Genomic DNA, 19520 nt, shown 5'->3' with positions numbered 1-19520 from the left:
TAGTAGAAAACAGGAGTACATTTTCAGCAGGCCTTGGGGCACTTACTGTGCTGCTTACGCCGTCACTGTGGTGGGTTGACTTTTTACTTGTCCCATTTAAAAGGTAACCTAAAAAGTTTAGAGGCGAGTGATGTTTCTAAAGTCTTTATATTAGGTATCTACTGCTGCTGTAACAAAACTGCCCCAAATTTAGTGGCTTAAAAATAGCACAAATTTATTGTCTGACTATTCTGCAGGTCAGAAGTCCAAAATGGGTCTTACTTGACTAAAATCAAGGTGTTTGACAGGGCTGTGTTCCTTCTGGAGGCTCGAGGGGAGAATCCATTTTATTTTCCAGCTTTTAGAGTCATGGTGGCACAATGGTTAAACACTCTGCTGCCAATGGAAAGGTTGGGAGTTTGAACCCCTCAGCTGCTCTGTGGGAAAAATGACTTGGTGATCTACTCCCATAAAGACTACAGCCTAGGAAACCCTATGAGACAGTTCCGGTCTGTCCCATCGGGTGACTGTGAGTTGGAATCAACTTGATGACATACAACAACAGCGATAGTGGCTGCCCACATTCCTTGATTCATACATAGGCCCTTCCTCCATCTTCAAAGCCAACAGCACAGCATCTTCAGATCTCTCTCTGACTCTGACCTTTCTGCCTCCTTCCATCTCTCAAGGATCCTTGTGATTACATAGGTCCCATCCAGATAATGCAGGATAATCCCCCCCCACCAATTGCAAGATTACGGATTCCTTCTGTAATGTCGATTCTGACTCCTAATGACCCCGCATGTGTCAGAGTAGAACCGCGTGCCATAGGATTCTCAGTGACTGACTTTTTCAGCAGCAGATGGCCAGAGCTTTATTTTGAGGTACCTCCAGGTGGACTCGAACCTTTAACCTTTTGGTTACTAGTTGAGCGTGTTAACTGTTTGCACCACCCAGGAACTAGACGTAAGGCAACATATTCACAAGTTATGGGGATTAGGACATAGACATTTGGGGTGGGGGGGCATTATCCGGCTTGCTATAGTGTACTGCCCTAGTGGAATTCACCTCCCTCAAGTTTCTAGCCTTCTATATACATGGGGGAAAGGTTTTGATTTTGGGGGGGATCCTTTGCTGGTATTCTGTCTTGGATATTACTTAATTCTGTGAAGAGCTGTCTCCTGTATTTATGTGGGCAAACTGGAGTTGAGTGATAGTTATTGATACCTTTAATAACACAACAGCAGAAGAGGCCACACATTAATTAAGACCTATGTATTTTAAACACTGGTTTTTAAAACTTGCCCCATAGTGACGTGTTCAGTGAACTCATAGAGTCTTTTACCTTTTGTCTTTTAGGCTTATACACAGAAGTACATTGTGAAGAATTATTTCTACTACTACCTATTCAGATTTTCAGCTGCTTTAGGTCAAGAAGCCTTTTACATCACCTTTCTTCCGTTCACTCAATGGAATATTGATCCTTATTTATCCAGAAGGCTGGTCATCATATGGGTTGTAAGTATTATTATTATTTGCTAACCACTACTAACTACTTATACAATTTGTGTTTTCTTTAAATCACTTAGAGTAGAATTTATTGCCTGATTTCTTTGGAAAAATAATTTACGGAAAATTAAAATGGTAGTAACACAATATTTTCTTTAATTTGCAATCTCATACATGCTGTACACCTTTCCATCGGTGAATAAACTAGAGGAGGGGAGAAAAAAGGACCTTCCTGTGGACCCATGTAGGGGTGGAAAATGCATCCTCCCAAAAGGTCCTTAAATTTTAACAAAGGCTAAAACTAGAGGGTGTCGACTAATAATTCCAAAAGACATTAAGCACCAGCTCTGTATGCATTGGAGAGACAAACACGTAATGTAGGGCACCTTCCTTGAGAGAACATCTAGTGTAGTCAGGATAGCCAACATGCGCACAAAAACCGAATGACAATTCGAGGTGGGGAGGTGGAGCCCTTTCCCATGTTTTGCTTGGAGTCCTATCATTTAGCTTAATTTACGTGTGCATGAGGTTGCCATGAGTCCGGGTGGACTACGGCTAATAACAACAACAACCATACTTTTAAATAGATTGTCTGCTCATTTCTGTTTTCACCTCCTTTAAATCTTTTTTTTCTCCCTGCTGCCCCTGGTGGCGCAGTGATTAAGAGCTCAGCTGCTAACCAAAAGGGTGGCAGTTCGAATCTACTGGCCGCTCCGTTCTGATTTTTTTTGGCGGGGGGGGGCGGGTAGGGGTAGGTTGACAGTTGTGAGGCCATAAGGCATCCTAAAAGTATATGGGCTTTGGCATTAGGACAGAGTCCAAGTGCCGCTGAGTCATGTCTGTGTACCTGTGCCCTGAGCCTTACCTTCCCCATCCATGAAATGGGTTAATAATGTGTGTCTCCCAGAATTATTGTGAAGATGTATCCAGTGCCCACATAGCTCAGCTCAGCACGTGGGAAGGTTCAAGTAGTCATTATCTGAGCATGATAATGCATAGTGACTACTCCCTGATGGGGAAGATCAATCATCTCTAAGATCAAAGATGTCTAGACAGGACAGGGGGCTTCAGGGGCAAGTGAGGCTGCCAGCACAGCTATTTCTGTGACTCAGGATTCTGTACTAAAGGCAGGTTCAGAAGCCCTTGGTTGGGTGTAATGAAGCCTGGGTTCTTTTATGGCTCTGCCTCTGAGAAGCTGTGTAATCTCAAGCAAGTGACTTCTCCACCCTGGGCTTGATTATTCTCATTTATAGAACAAGTTATTGTGGCCTTGATCAGGGGCTATATGGTCAACTGCTTTCAGAGGCCAGGGAGAGAAATAAAATAGTGAAGGCCTGGGTGGGAGAGGTGGCCAGGGTGGGGGTGTACACGTGAGTCATTCACTGTGCGGCCCCCCAGGGAACTGGTGAACAGTGCCGGCCCCTTCACTCCAGCTGTGACTGCCCTGAGGAAAAACAAGCCGAGAGTTGCCAGGTTTTCCTGTTCTTCAGGGGAAATCTCCAGGTTTTTAAATGTAGGCTTACATTTTTAAGACATTATACATCAACTTAACAAAGAACTCTTGAAATCCCAGTGCGTGAGCCCTGGTTTGAAGCCTCTAGCCTAAATGACCACCAAGGTCCCTAGAGCTTATAGCTGTGATTGTTTGGCCCTGAATTCTGTTTTTTTCCTTTTATCTCTTAACACTGCTAGCCACATTACCTCTTCCCCATCCACTCTCTCTCAGTCTACTTTCCTCTGAAATTGACCATCTGTCTAAAAGTGCAGTCCAAGAATCTGCAAACACATATGCATGTTGCGAGTCATAAAAGTGACTGTTGGTCCAGTTGCCCCTCTCCCTTTCTGAAGCCAGCTTCTGTATCTGTGGAGCAGTGATGGCAACAGGAGCAGGCCAAGGGGCTTGAGGGGAGGAGAGAAAGACAGGGAGGGAGAACATTCCTTCTGTGCTTCAGATCTGAAACCACACTTATTGCCTGAGATTAAAAAAAAATTTTTAAAACTTTTATGGCAGTTAAGAGGGTTGCAAATGATGAAATTTAATAATCTGGGAATGTCCGATACAGTGTATGATCAGCTCAGGGCCAACTCTCTCTTCTTCTGGGGCTGGAAATTTTTCCTGAGGGGCTGAAAAGACCTTTAGATTTGGTAGGGAGTGGTGGTTAGGGTTGTTAGGTGTCATTAAAAAAAAAAAAAAAAATTGCCGTAGAGCATTGCCAGAGTTGATTCTCTCTCATGGTGACCCCATGTATTACAGAGTAGAACTGCTCCATGGGGTTTTCTTGGAGTGTTTGCCAGGCTTTTCTTCCGCAGCTGGGTGGGTTTGAACAGCCAGCTTAAGGCTAGTAGACAAGGGCAAACTGTTTGTGCCACCCAGGGACTGTTACTGGTGGTTATTTTACACTTAACCCGTACTCATAATGCTCCTATAGGACAGAGTAGAACTGCCCCATACGACTTCCAAGGAGCACTTGGTAGATTCAAACTGCCAACTTTTGGTTAGCAGCTATAGCTCTTAACCACTATGCCACTGGGGTTTCCATTTTACACTTAGGATTTCTCATTTCAAAGGTGCTCAAAAGTATTGCCTGTTTGTGACAGAATTACAAGTCTTATGTTAGAGAATGAGCAAATAAAATCTGCACCTAACAACCCAAAAAACCCATTGCCTTTGAGTGGATTCTGACTCACAGAATCTGCACCTAAGAAAGGAAAGAGTAATATTTGAGTCTGCACTTCGTCCTAAGGTTTGGTGACCTGTTACTTAAGTTTTAAAATGAGGCATGGCCTTGTCCATGAGGCATCTACCCTAAGAGTTACTTAGTTCTGTGTGGTCAGCTGTGGCTCTCCTGTAAGGGCAGTGTGGGCCAGGCAGAGTAGTATGTGTGAGACAGAGCCCCACAGTTCTGTACTCTTTACCGGGCTTCCTCCCCTACAGTGTTGTATTGCAAAATTGTTTCCTTTGCTGGGCTTCCATCCCCCCACCCTCAGCTTTGCGTTTGAATCCGGCTTTTGCTCGGAGGTAATAAATAAACTCCATTGAGCCTGAGAAGTGTGATTAAGAATGTTGCTGTTGTAACTTGTATGAACTCTCTGCTTGTAAGCCCTTTTAAAAGTAACTTTCCTGCACGCCCTTGGCGAGCAGTCTTGGCAGCAGTAAGCACTGGCTGACTCCATTTCCTTGTACAGTGAAATAAAGGTGCCTTTTTTATTCACTCACCTTGGTCTCTTGTTTATTGACCAATACTAGTCATGCCGAGTAAGAATCTGGGGTGTCCACCTGGTAACATGTGCATTCCTGGCAAATTGAGGTGGAGAGAAGGACTGATGGCCATCCCAAGGAGGGGAGAGAGTGAGTGAGTGAGTGAGTGTGTGTGAGTGTGAGTGTGTGTGAGTGTGTGTGTGTGTGTGTGTGTGTGTGTGTGTGCATGTTGGGAATGAGGGTGCTCTGTGCTTGACAGCAGAGATAATGATGAAAAATGCTTGTTGGCCGCACCAGTGGTAAAGGTGGACTAGGAAGGGGAGGGAAATTCCCAGTGTTGTTGGGGATTGAGGATGAAAGTAGAGAGGAGCAGGGTGAGGTTCTTGCCAGCCAGGGCAATCAGCTTCCTGCTGAGGTGGCCTTTCTTATGTAAGGGATATCCTTAAATTAATGGCTGCCTCTGGGGGGTGGTGGTGGGGGGTGGATTAAAGAATGTTAATTAGGGGCTGAGCTTGAAGTCTGGTAGCTTTAACCATCTTCTCACCCCAAATTAGTTGGAAGGCAGCTTTGTTCAGGAATGTCAGATTCCTTGTTAGGTTTTACATTAATTTGACAGTTCTCGATGAATGAAGACTCAACAGATTTTAGTGATTTAAAAAAAAAATCGTGTGTTATGTTGAAGTAACTCACTATCTGAAGTTGTTTGCTTGAATTATGGTTGTATTAACTGCTTGGTCTTGAGAAATGGTTTTAATTCATCTGGAATCTAGATTTTTGGCTTTCATGGAGGTTGAGGTAACCCAGCCAGGCTGTTGCCCTTAGGTGTCTTTTTGGACCTTGAGCCTTGAAGAAAGTGGTGTCCTAAAAGCCACCTTTAAGTCAAACAGTGGTCTAGATATACTAGTAAAAACCGGTTTGCCTTAGGCATTGGGCTCTTTTGAAGAATTATCTTTATGCAGTCAGTTTCCGGGAACAGAAACTCTTAGATCAGACTAGAAGCTGTGTTTCAGGGTGAATTGTTATTACGTAAACACTGTTCTGGAACGTTTTTTGACTCCCTAGTCAAAATGTTACCCTGATTTGCAAATGGTGTATTTAATAAACTTCAAATCAATTTCTATTATTGGCTTAATATGATTTTTGTTTTAAAACTTCACACTCCTAATTGTTCCCTCTTTTTCACATCTTTTATCAACATCTATGTTCATTGCCTTTTGTGATTTTTACAACAATGGGTTGGTATCATTTTCATCACTTTATAAATAGATAAGATAAAAACCATTTTTAGAATTGCGGCGTTGGGTTTCCTAGGCTGTAATCTTTATGGAAGCAGGCTGTCACATCTTTCTCCCTTGGAGCAGCTGGTAAGTTCAAACCCTGACCTTTAGGTTAGCAGCCAAGTGCTTAACCACTGCACTATCAGGGCTCCTTATGATGAGGATAGTAATACTTAAAATAATAAGCCATATCATCTGTTGAACCCTTAGTATATTTACCATTTTTGTAATAGTGCTTTACCTTTTTTGCCTCTTTTAATCCTACCAATGATCTTGAGAAGTGGTTATTACCAGTCCCATTTTACAGACCAGGAAACTGAGGTATAACAAAAAGTCGGGTCTGACTCATAGCGACCCTATAGGACAGAGTAGAACTGCCCTATAGAGTTTCCAAGGAACACCTGGTGGATTTGAACTGCTGACCTTTTGGCTAGCAGCTGTAGCACTGAAGCACTACTGCCACCAGGGTTTCCAAACTGAGGTATAAAACCCAGCCCAGTGCCGTCGAGTCAATTCCGACTCATATTGACCCTATAGGAGAGAGTAGAACTGGTATAGAAAGGTTAAATAATTTGCCTAGGATCACATTGGATTCAGTGGGTTGATCCTGTCTCCTAAGGCCTATTTGAGAAAGAGAGAGTGCAAGCCACCATTGTTGTTTCTTTGAAGAACATACCTTAAGTGACAAGGACAAGCATCCATGGGATGTTTTTCTAAAGAGATATTAAAACTGAGGCTCTAAACATTAGGATGATTTGCCTGAGGTTCTCTTCTAGTATATTTGCTTTTGTTTTGTCCCAGGTTTGCCTTTGTGGCATTTATTCAACTTGTGTATCTTCTTGGGAACTCCGGTGGTGTAGTGGTTATGTACTACTGCTGCTAACCAAAAGGTCAGCAGTTTGAATCCACCAACCACTCCTTGGAAACTTGGTGGGACAGTCCTACTTTGTCCCATAGAGTTGCTATGAGTCGGAATCAACTCGATGGCAACGGGTTCAATGGGATGTATCCTTTATGTACCTCTCCTGACAACTCAGAGATGTTTTATCCCAGCAAGTTTGGATAGTCTTTTGTTAAATTAGCTCAAAGGCATCTATCAAGTAATTATTTCCCTCTTCTGTCCCTTTTCAAGGTTTTTAACTGTCATCAGACTCAACAGAATCCTAGACCTTGGGATAGAAAAGTCAGTGAATGGATTATCTGATTAGAATCCTCCTGAAGAGGGAAGAGATACTATAGGTAGTATTTCAGAGAAGAGTCATCCTCCAGGAGTCCTTATCTAATCTCTTGACTTCTATTTTGGCAGGGTGACAGCCAGCCAGTTTCTACTCATGGTTACCACATGTATTTCACAGTAGAGCTGTGCTCCCTGGTGTTGTCAAGGCTATGATCTTTAGGAAGTGTGCTTTCAACCATCTGTTTTTTTCTTTTTTGGTACATCTTAACATTAGTAATATGTACTACATACAATGTCGCAGCAGGTAATTTGCTGATGTTATTATTCTCAGGTTTCACTCACAGATGTTCAAAGACTGGATTTATAAAGATACTGGTAATAAAAGGCAATAATAATGAAAACTTTAAAAAAAAAAAAAAAGAGGTATTCGACTTAACATCAGAACTGACTCATGACAGAGTTGTCAGAATGGAGGACCTTCGAAAGTCTGGGACTACCTGTAGGTCACCAGGCTAGTCTTGCAGAGCGCCTCTGGGAGGGTTCAAACCGCCAGCCTTTTCAGTTAGTAGTCAAGCACCTAACCTTCTGCAGCCTTAACTCCCTTCATCATCCCCGCCCCCACCAAAAGCTTTAAAATAGTTTTGCTGCGTCTTAAAAGAAAGATTAGTGGCAATTTCATTGAAACTGGGTGATGTTCAGCTTTGTAACATGAAGACGTTCCATTCACTTTTTGCTAAATAAAGTTATTCTTCATTTTGCAAAATGACAGTGCAAATATGGATATTACAATTAATCCCTACCAAAACCAAACCAAACCTGTTGCCTTGAGTCAATTCTGACTCACTGTAATCCTATAGGACAGAGTAGAATTGCCCCATAGGGTTTCCAAGGAGCAGCTGGTGGATTCCAACTGCTGACCTTTTGCTTAGCAGCCAAACTCTTAACCACTGAGCCACCAGGGGAAGGCATATTTTCTCTGCTCTTATGATGTTTAATTTTACTTATTTATATCCCACCTCTCTTCACAGATATTTTATGTCATTCATGATGATATTCAAGAAAAATGGGAAACACAGAAAAAGGTCAAAATTAGGGGGAGATATAGTAAAAGATCAAAGTCCAGACTAAAGCTAAATGTAGCGTACTGATTCAAAGTTAAGCAACAAATTTGTCTTTGAACTTTGTCTTGACCTAACCAAAATGATATTACATTTTCCATTAGGAAATACTAGGCCCATTTCTATGGAATCAAGCCTTTTCCTGACACATAAGATAAATAGAATTGTGAAGACTAATAGTAGGTATTGCTAAATTGTTTTCTAGAAATACTGCTGGGTATCATTACTCCCTTGTTACCCGTGTGGGAGTGCTCAATTTGTCTGCTCCTCAGGAGCTGTGTGTTCTCATTTTTAAATTGTTTATTTAATGGATGAAAATTGGTATCTCAGTTAATTTCTATTCATATATTATTACTGAAGATGAAAACGTTTTTTCACATGTTGCTTAACTCTTTTGTGAATTGCCAGCCTGCCCTTTCAGTGTTTTGGTTTTTTTTTTAATTCTTTAGAGGGGCCTTACATTTTTTTAAATTGATTTTTACTGGTTCTTAACATATGATGCAACTGAACTATTTTCCACGTCTCATTGGCAATGCTTCTTGGTATATTTTGTTTTCCAGAAACAGAGACCCACTCAAACTAACTCATAAAAGGGGAGAGTTATCTTAAGGTTACTGGGAATCCAAGAACCAGAATATCACAGGAACAGATGTTGGTCGACAGTTTGGTTATCTGCTATAAATAAGCTGTGATTTCACATGTCTACTTCTTAATCTCCTCTTGCCAACTGGTAACTTTACAGCTTTTAGTTCAAACTCTCAAGACGACTTAACCCAGTTCATTGTACTGTCAGGTCACACAGCTCCATCCATCTCTGGCCAGTGCATAGATGGGCTGTACTTGATCCAACCAGCTATGTGAGGGTTACTGTGTATACCCATTGCTGTCGAATCGATTCGGACTCAAAGCCATGCTATACGACAGAGTAGAACCACCCCATAGAGTTTCCAAGGAGCATTTAAACTGCCAACCTTTTGTTAACAGTCAACTACTGCACCACCAGGCTGCATGTTAGGGTTGGGGGCATGTAATTAACTGGGGCCACAGGGCCCTAAGAAGGCCCTGTGTTTGGGAGTAGGTGATATTTCTAGATATCCAGAAATTTGGACTATAATTCTATCAGAGAAGCCTTGTTCAAGGCAAGTAATCATTCTGGCTGAAGTTTCCCTAGGTTTGAAATGAATGGACCTGTGATGTTGGGGGGCTTATCACATGGTGTTATGGATTGAATTGTGACCCCCCAAAGTATGTGTTGTAAATGCAGATATAATCGCATTTGGAAATAGGGTTTTCTTTGTTAGGCTAATGAGGCCATATCAGTGTAGGGTGTGTCTTAAACTAGTTAGCTTTGAAATATAAAAAGAGCAGATTAGGCACAGAGTAGGAAGCATAAACAGAGGTGAATACGTGTGCCCACATGAAGATCTCAAGGAACCAAGGAACGGAATCTGGGAAAGAGACAAAGACCTTCACCCAGGGCCAACAGAGAGAGAAAGCCTTCCTCTATAATGGTACCCTGAATTCAGACTTCTAGCCTCCTAAACTGTGAGATCAATCTGTATGCTGAGCAACTAATCTGAGAAGCCAGACTCTGTGAAGAAGAACAGGGCATCAAGATTGGAGGAAGATGGATTAACGACCTGTGTTATGCAGATGACACAACTTTGCTTGCTGAAAGTGAAGAGGACTTGAAGCACTTACTGATGAAAATCAAAGACCACAGCCTTCAGTACGGACTACTCCTCAACATAAAGAAAATAAAAATCTTCACAAACTGGACCAATAAGCAATATCATGATAAACGAGGAAAAGATTGAAGTTGCCAAGGATTTTGTTTTACTTGGATCCACAATCAACACCCATGTAAGCAACAGTCAGGAAATCAAAAGATGCATTGCACTGGGCATATCTGCTGCAAAAAAAAAAAAGACCTCTTTAAAGTGTTAAAAAGCCAGTATGTCACCTTGAAGACTAAGTGCACCTGACCCAAGCTGTGGTATTTCCAGTTGCCTCCTCTACATGCAAAAGCTGGCCAGTGAATAAGGAAAACCTAAGAATTGACACCTTTGAATTGTGGTGTTGGCGAAGAATATTGAATATACCATGGACTGCCAAAAGAACGAACAAATCTGTCTTGGAAGAAGTCCAACCAGCATGCTCTTTAGAAGCAAGGATGCCAAGACTACGTCTCAGAAACTTTGGAGATGTTATCAGGACCAGTACCTGGAGAAGGACATTATACTTGGTAAAGTAGAGCGTCATGGAAAAAGAGGAAGACCTTCAAGGAGATAGATTGACACAGGCTGCAACAACGGGCTCAAGCATAACAATGACTGTGAGGATGGTACAGGACCCGGCAGTGTTTTGTTCTGTTGTATACAGGGTCACTATGATTCAGAACCGACTCCTGTTCCTACTATTCCAAGCCAAATTATCTAAATTGGAGAGCTGAACTTAAAACGATGCTTTTCTGTATCGCTCATACTCTGATTGACAGCTAGCTTAGCCTATAATACAAGCAGAGTCCCTGGGTGGTGCAAATGGTTAGCACGATCAGTTGCTAACTAAAGCATTGGAGGTTTGAGTCTACCCAGAAGTACCTTGGAAGAAAGGCCTGGTGCTCTATTTCTGAAAATCAGCTGTTGGCAACCCTTCGGAGCACAGTTCTACTCTGATACACATGGGGTCGCCATGAGTCAGAATCGACTCGACTGCACTTTTTTTTTAATTTTTAGTATTAAAAAAAAAAAAAACCCATTGCTGCCAGGTTGATTCCAACCCTATAGGATGGCATAGAACTGCCTTACAGGGTTTCCTAGGCAGTAATCTTTATGGAAGCAGACTGCCACATCTATCTGTGGGGTAGCTGGTGGGTTTGAACTGCCAACGTTTTGGTTAGCAGCCAAGAGCTTAACCACTGTACCACCAAGGCTCCTTATATCGTACAAAGCAGACTTAAATTTTACATTTTAATTGTACCTACCATCTAAACAGCCTAACTACTGTAGAGCTTAATGTATTGTTTTATAAAACAGTCCCATAAATTGTTTAAGAGGTGAACTTTATGCTAAGATGTCAAAATCAAGCGGTGTCTCTTGGGATATAGGCAAACTGCCATCTGGCTGTCTCGCAGGGGAGTCTGTCACCTGGGAATGGTGGAGAGGAAGAAAGCCTGTCCCCATCCCTGTAATTCACAACCCTAGACTGGGGTCAATTTTAGTGCCAAAAGATGACTTTAAATGTGATTATCTCCTAATCCTCTGTTTAAACCAATACCGCCGTTCACTTCAAACGATTGTCCTGCTTGTTAAATTGGTTCTTGCTTGAGATTAATGAGTCTTCAAAGGTATCCAACAATGGCCAGATTGTAACCCTCACTAACTTGCACTGAATGAAACAGAATGAGGCGTCAGAGATTCTGCCCAGGCCTTCTGAAGTCGAATCTGTAATTTGGCCTTAGTTAAATATTAAGTGAGTGTCTCTAGGGGGTTTATTATGCAAACTGTATTTGACTTGGCTTTTGAAACACAATAAGGAAAAGTTTTGGTTTTAGTGTTGGTTAAACAAAAAAACAGCTTTAAAACCAGACTCCTGTAGTGAACAGATAAATTTGAGTCTCTCTAATTATCACTGTCATTATCTGAAAAATGATTCTCTCTTTTTTTTTTTATGATGATGATGGAAAGGCGCCCACATTCTTCCCCCCACCCCACTCACCTGCCCCTAGGGCTGCAACACTATCTTTTTTTTTTTTTGATCCAGCAGAATTGTCATCCTTCCAGATAGAGACCAGCTTCCGCCCCATCCCCCACACCCAGCACAACTTTCAATGCTTTATTTAATTTGTCATTTGGATGGGCGATTGCTTTAAAGCTGTGTGGATCATAACCAATTATGGATAACATTGGGAAGAATGGGAATTCCAGGACACTTGATTGGGCTATCCAGAACCTGTGCATAGACCAAGAAGCAGTCACTCGAACAGAACAAGGGGATACCGCATGGTTTAAAATCAGAAAAGGTGTGTGCCAGGGTTGAATCCTTTCACCATACTTAATGCAGTCTGTATGCTGAGCAAATAATCCAAGAAACTGGACTATAGAAGAATGTGGCATCAGGATTGGTAGAAGAATCTAACAACCCGCGATATGTAGGTGACGTAACCTTGCTTGCTGGAAGTGGAGAGGACTTAAAGCACTGATGAAGATCAAAGACACAGCCTTCAGTATGGATTACACCTCAACATAAAGAAAACAAAAATCCTCACAACTGGACCGATGAGCAACATCATGATAAACGGAGAAAAGGTCGAAGTTGTCAAGGATTTCATTTTACTTGGTTCCAAAATCAATGCCCACGGAAGCAGCAGTCAAAACATCAGACTATTGCATTGGACAAATCTGCTTCAAAAGACCTCAAAGTGTGAAAAATCAAAGATGTAACTTTGCTGACTAAGGCGCACCTGACCCAAGCTGTGGTATTTTTAGTCTCCTCATATGCATGCAAAAACTGGGCAGTGAAAAAGGAAGGCTAAAGAAGAATTCATGCGTGTGGGCGAAGAATATGAATATTATGGACTGCTAGAAGAACAAACAAATCTGTCTTAGAAGTATAGCCAGAATGCTTCTTAGAAACAAGGATGGCAAGACTTTGTCTCCCTTACTTTGGGTCGGGACCAGTCCCTGGGTAAGGACATCGTGCTTGGTAAAGTAGAGGATCAGTGAAAAAAAGGAAGACCATCAACGAGATGGATTGACACACTGGCTGCAACTCTGGGCTCAAACAGCAATGATTGTGAGGATGGCACAGGACCACGCAACATTTTGTTCTGTTATATATGGGGTCAATGGCACCTCAGCACCAGAAAACAACAGTAAAAAAAAATTGTTTGAAACACCAGGAGCCTGGAGGCAGGATGTCTTTAGGTAGGATCTGCTAAAATGATGCAAAGAACTTAACATTTCACACAGCTCCAGTGTGAAATTTAGTCCTTCTTCCTTCCCTTTGGAAACCCTGGTGGCGCAGTGGTTAAGTGCTACGGCTGCTAACCAAAGGGTCGGCAGTTCGAATCCGCCAGGTGCTCCTCGGAAACTCTATGGGGCAGTTCTACTCTATCCTATAGGGTCGCTATGAGTCGGAATCGACTCGGCGGCACTGGGTTTGGTTTTTGGTTTTGGGTCCTTCCCTTTAGTTTTATTCTGGTTTTTAATGTTTTATCAAGAAAAACAAGTAGCATTTGCCAAGTCTATAATTAGACCGGAAACCAGGGAGCATCCAGGCATGGCAGAGCTTGTGGAATTCAGGGCTTTTCTTTGAATTCAGCTAGTTAGGCTGCAACATAGTAGTCAAGCCTGCTTTCTCCCTCATTTCCCAAAGGTGAGTCAGTCCCTAAGGGTTCTTTACCACTAGGACTGGATTTTGTCCCAGATTTCTCCCATTCATTTGGAAAACAAAAGGGAACAGAATCCACTAAATCAATAGGCCTTGGGAGCCCTTCTTTTAGATGAAACTTCCAAATCTTAATAATTTCTACTTTTTTTTAAACCAGTCAATCCCATTTGCAAAGCAGCTTTCTTGAATGGAAATGGTTCCTGTAGCAGCTGTTCACTGAGCCCCTGTGGCATGCCAGGTGCTTTACATACAAGAGCTCCATTTCACAGATGAGAAAACTGGAATCCAAAGGGGTTAAGTGACTTGCCCAAGAGAATGAGGAGTGTTCACACCTGCTTTTAACTCCAAACACCACTCCTTTCTTTCCATTTCACCTTGTTGCCTCAGATGGCTAAACTTTACATTTTTTCCACCCCCCAAATCCGATTATTTGGAAATGTACCTTGCCTGCTTGGTTGGAAAGGCTCATTATAGTATCGCTGGCTCTTTGCAAGTGCCCTACACCTACAACAGCCATGTGTCACAGGTTTTCCAGACATCGCCTTCCAGTTCTCTGTGCTGTGGTCCTTGTGAGTAGCCCCCCCACTTGTCAGACCGTATATCCCAGATTTGCACGTACCCGGAAGTCCAGGGCATCACAGGATTGAGTAGGCGGAGAGGGCTTGGTACTTTTGATTGGCGGCAGGAGGCCTGAGGCGGGCTGCCTGCTCATCCTCTGAGAGTGTCATTCCTGATTCCGTGCTCCACTTCCTCATCCTATTTTGCAAAGCAGCCAAGTGAAAAAGAAGGAATGAGGAGGAGCGTGCCCATTGTCCCAGTTAGGAGTTGGGGATTTGGCCTGAAGGAGACTATCCCGCCTGAGGGGAGAGAGAGAGAGACCCTCCTAGGGAAGGCTGGGCATTTTTCTTGTTGGTATGCCGCCTACTTCATACCTTCTCACCTCTAGGTGCCTTCATCTTCCCTGCAGTTCATTTGTGTCTGTTCGGCCCTCCCCGTGAGTGATGAGTAGCTCTCCTACAGTATCTGAGGATTGGGAGTGTTCCCTGTACTGCGAGGGAGAGGAAAAGCTTTTATCTGTTAAGTGCTGTATTGGTTCAAAGCTGTACAGGCCACACTTTATTTTAGCCTCTGGAGTTTCCTGGAATTTTCTGGAAATGTGAGAACCACAAGACAAACTCTGTCTTCTTATATTAACCAAATGGATGTTATCACTCCTCTTCCCTGTTCTTTCATAAATTCAGGGCCCAGGCATCCCTAAAGCAGCATTTTGTAGTCTCTTCTCCCCAGTGGAGGTGGCCTGGGAAGCCCTCTTTAGCCAGAAGGCCCTGTGGGCCAAAGACCAGCCTTGACCTTCATTCCTTCCCTTCCAGGGCCTGAGGTCTTCAGATACCAGTCAGGCCCCATTGGCCCAGCGGCTTCAATGGGTGTGCATGGTGGCCGAAGGTGCTATGCTGGAAGAGAAAATTGGGCATCAGCCAAGTGAGGGTTAATCCGGGAAACAGATTTCCTGGCCATGACTTTGTCTCCAGGGCCAGCAGCCCTCCCTGTCTGGGCTCTTGCATTCCCACTGAGATCTCGGCCATCACTGGGGTCACAGCAGCAGGGTCCGAGGCCCCGACCCCATCCCTCACCCAAGAGCAAGTCCAGCTCCTGTGCTCTTATCACGTCCCCAGTGGAGTGAAGGGTCTTGAATAAATAAATTGCAAGAAGCCACAGTGTAACTGCTTATCAACAAATGACATTCTGAAATTCTTAAATGTAAGCCGCACGGAACTGTGCTGACACAATTTGCGCGTTCCTCAGTTGAATGTAGACTGAATGCCAGCTTTCAGGCTGTTAGTAGCTCTGAGTACAGCAATGGCGGTTGTTGTTAGTTAGTTGCAACCCCCTGCATGCAGAGTAGAACTACTCCATAGGGTTTTCAGGGCTGTGACCTTTAGGAAGCAGATCGCCAGGCCTGTCTTCCCAGGTACCTCCAGGTGGGTTTGAATCACCAGACTTTCAGCTGGTACTCGAGTACTTAACTGTTTGCGCCACCCAAGGACTCCTAAATATAGCGTTGTTCTTGTTGTTGGGTGCTATAGTCAATTCTGACTCATAGTGACACTATAGGACAGTAGAACTGCCCCATACGGTTTCTTAGGCTGTAAGCTTTAAGGGAGCAGATAGCCATGTCTTTTCTCCCATGGAGCGACTAGTGGGTTCGAACTGTCAACCTTTCGGTTAGCAGTTGAGCACTTAACCGTTGTGTCACTATGGCTTCTAAGTATAGCAACAGCTATTATTTATTGAATCCTCATGATGTGCTAGATATGGGACTGTGAACTTTATAAACATTACTGAGTGAAGTATAAGCACTATATCCCCATTTTAAAAGTGAGCAAACAAGGTGAGGGAAACTCTGGTGGTGTAGAGGTTAAGACCTACGGCTGCTAACCGAAAGGCTGGCAGTTCATATTTACCAGGAGCTCCATGGAAACTCAATGGAGCTGTTCTGCTCTGCCCTATAGGGTCACTATGAGTTGGAATTGACTGTACAACAACGGGTTTCGTTTTTATTTTAAACAAGGTGGGAAGGCTGGCCAAGCTGATATAGCCAGTAGGGAGTAGAACTTGGATTTGAACCCAGAACTATCTGAGTCCAGAATCCTGGCCATTTCTCGTGCACTCCTGCTCTGACCCTTTCCTTTAATTATGTTAAATATGTTCCTATTTTGTGTGTGTGCGCGTGCGTATTGAACGTGTTTAGTTTTTTTAATTTTATAAGTAATAAAGCACATTCATAGAAAAACTGAAAAAAAAAGTAAAAAAGCTTTCCCTAAATTCTGCCTTGTTCATTGATTTCAATATAATTCACTTTTCCCTCTATCTTTGCAATGTTTGCTCACAGTATACAATTTATATGCTGCTTTGTGATAAATGGTTTGATACGAGTTTAGACGTGACTTGTAGCTCGTAATCAAAATATAAGAAAGAGAGGGAAATGGGATTGTGAGAAACTCAGGATTCTTTTAACCTAAAAAAAATAATAATTGAATCAAAGGATGGTTTATTCACCTTAAGAATTAGGAGACTTAGATTCTAGCTCTGAGTTTACTAATAACTAGCCAAATGACATTTATCTCTGGGCCTTCATATGACTATTTGTAAAATGCAGAGTGAAACAAAGTGACCACAAGGCCCTTCCCCTCTTGAAAGTTTTATGATTTTAACGATATAGATGATGGTACACTTTTTTGGGTATTCAATCTTTTTAATCATAAGCTCTGACTTAAACGATGAATCTGGCCCTATTTAAATTTCCCCTAGGTGATCCCCCATACCTTGACTGGGTTGGCTTCTACCAGTTGTCTTAGGGTCAGTAGTGATTTTCTATGAAAGATGTCCTCAGGGAAAGAGTCATTTCACAACCTTGAAAACGCTATGGAGCATGGTTCTACTCTGCTCATGTGGGGTCTCCATCCAGGGTCCGAGTCACTGTTTTTAACCAGGCATCATTGGGCTTTGCAAATACAAGACAAGGGTTGAGATGACTCTGTGAGGCTCCTAGGCTCTTTCCCAGACACCATACAAGTTTTACTCATAACTTCCGTGTGTGCGCACGTGCGCACATATAAATTCATTGTTTACATTGCATATGCTCAGATTTAACTAGAAAAAGATGTTTTGTTTTTGTTCCTTTTTAAATTAAATTTCTCCTGGCATTCACAGGCTTTTAAATCAGAAGGGGAAAAAAAAATGTTCAATTTGAAAATGCTTTTCAAGCACAGAGCAGTTTGACTCTGGGGCCTGGGGAAGGACATTCAGAAGGTTCCAAAGCTCTGACTTGGAAATTAGCAAGCTGTGATGTGAGCAGAAGCGAGCTTCGTTTTAAAATAACACAGGTAAACAAACAAAGGCTGAGTAGGAGAGCCGATTTCTTTTATCGGGCCTTCCAGGCAAAGAAGAAAATGAAACCCTAGATTTAATACAGTAAAACCTGCAAAAACCAGAACTTGTGTAAGGCAGAAACCTGTCAGAGAAGGAAAACTTGTTTTCTACTAAAACCAGTGGTAACCAAGCAAACCCATTGCCGTCTAGTCAATTCCCACTCCTGGCGACCCTATAGGACAGAATAGAACTGCCCCATAGAGTTTCCAGGGAACAGCTGGTGAATTTGAACTACTGATCTTTTGGTTAGCAGCCAAGCTCTTAACCACTGTGCCACCAGGGCTTCAAAACAAGCAACAGAAAAGTGATAAAACATTGCCTTGTCAAAGGTGGAAAACTTGCGAGACCCAGAAAAGGAGGCAGTACCATTGAGTTCTGGCTCTTGCAGGTTTCATGTACCAACACTGTAATTGATTGCATACCTGTAACAGGACCGGCAGCAGAACCTGAGCCCATCCCAGCCTGACCACGCCCCCCAGGAATCCTTCACTGCACAGCTAGAAAGGTCAGTATGTAAAATAAATAGAGGTTGAACAATTTTCAGAGTCCAAGTGGTGCAAATGGTTAAATGCTGGACTACTAGCCAAGAGGCTAGTAGTTCAAACCCACCCAGAGGCACCTTGGAAGAAAGGCTTGGCAATCTGCTTCCTAAAGATCACAACCTTGAAAACCCTATGAAGCAAAGCTCCACATTGCATACGTGGGGTTGCTGTGAATCGGAATCGGCTCAACAACAACTGGTTTTTTCTGGGTGGTGCAAACAGGGAATGTACTTGGCTGCTATCTGAAAGACTGGCGGTTCCAGTCCACCCAAAGGCACCTTGGAAAAAAGGCTTGGCATCTACTTCTGAAAATCAGCCATTGAAAACCCTGTGGAGCTCAGCTCTACTCTGACACATATGGTGTCACCATGAGTCAGAATTGACTTGATAGCAACTGGTAAAAATATGATCCAGGCACATGGTAGGCCTTGGAGATACACAGGGAAGTGAGAGGGGCCAGTGTTTGCCTTCATAATTGGACTAAAGGTCTTTAATTTTCTGTAGCCAATAAGGACCGTAACTTGGCTGTTTAATTAGAATCCATTTAAAAGAAGAATTAAAAAGGAGGATGGCGCTACATTCTAAACAGGCTAAATATCTTTTGAGGCTTTTGCCTGTTTAACGGCTGTTATGGATTGAATTGTGTCTCCCCAAAATATCTGTCAACTTGGCTAGACCATGATTCCCAATATCGTGTGATTGTCCACCATTTTGGAAACCCTGGTAGCATATGGTTAAGTGCTATGGCTGTCAACCAAGAGGTCGGCAGTTTGAATCCGCCGGGTGCTCCTTGGAAACTCTACGGGGCAGATCTACTCTGTCCTATAAGGTCGCTATGAGTCGGAATCGACTCAATGGCAGTGGGTTTGGTTTTTTTGGTTGGTCTACCATTTTGTCATCTGATGTGATTTTTCCTGTGTGTTGTAAAATTCTACCTCTATGATGTTAATGAGGTGGAATTAGCAGCAGTTATGTTAATAAGACAGGACTCAATCTACAAGATTAGGTTTTGTCTTAAGTCAGTCTCTTCTGAGATATAAAAAAGAGAAGCAAGCAGAGAGACGTGGAGACCTCATACCACCAAGAAACAAGAACCAGGAGAACAGCGTGTCTTTTGGACCTGGGGTCCCTGTGCTGAGAAGCTTCTCGACTGGGGAAGATTGATGAGAATATTGATGACAAGAACCTTTCCCCAGAGCCGACAGAAAGAGAAAGCCTTCCCCTGGGGCTGACACCCTGAATTTGGACTTCTGGCTTCCTAGACTGTGAAAGAATAAATTCCTTTGTTAAAGCCATCCACTTGTGGTATTTCTGTTATAGCAGCACTAGATAACTAAGACAGCAGCTGAATTCAGAAATTTAAACATAAATTTGTACTGTAGAAAACTTTTGAGTGTA

General features: G+C 42.8%; 1 protein-coding gene across 1 annotated transcript in view; it reads left to right on the top strand.

Moving 5' to 3' along the window:
- Positions 1 to 1348: 1348 nt before the first annotated feature.
- The window catches only part of SGPP2 (sphingosine-1-phosphate phosphatase 2), a 67774-nt gene continuing 49602 nt past the window's right edge, over positions 1349 to 19520 (top strand). The window contains exon 1 of the mRNA XM_023541137.2: positions 1349 to 1497. The gene's annotated coding sequence lies outside the window, so the exon portion shown is untranslated. The remainder of the gene's footprint in view (positions 1498 to 19520) is intronic.

The sequence above is a fragment of the Loxodonta africana genome, chromosome 6 (genome assembly GCF_030014295.1).
Source record: "Loxodonta africana isolate mLoxAfr1 chromosome 6, mLoxAfr1.hap2, whole genome shotgun sequence".
NCBI classification, from domain to species: domain Eukaryota; kingdom Metazoa; phylum Chordata; class Mammalia; order Proboscidea; family Elephantidae; genus Loxodonta; species Loxodonta africana.
This window is presented reverse-complemented; position numbering and strand designations above follow the sequence as displayed.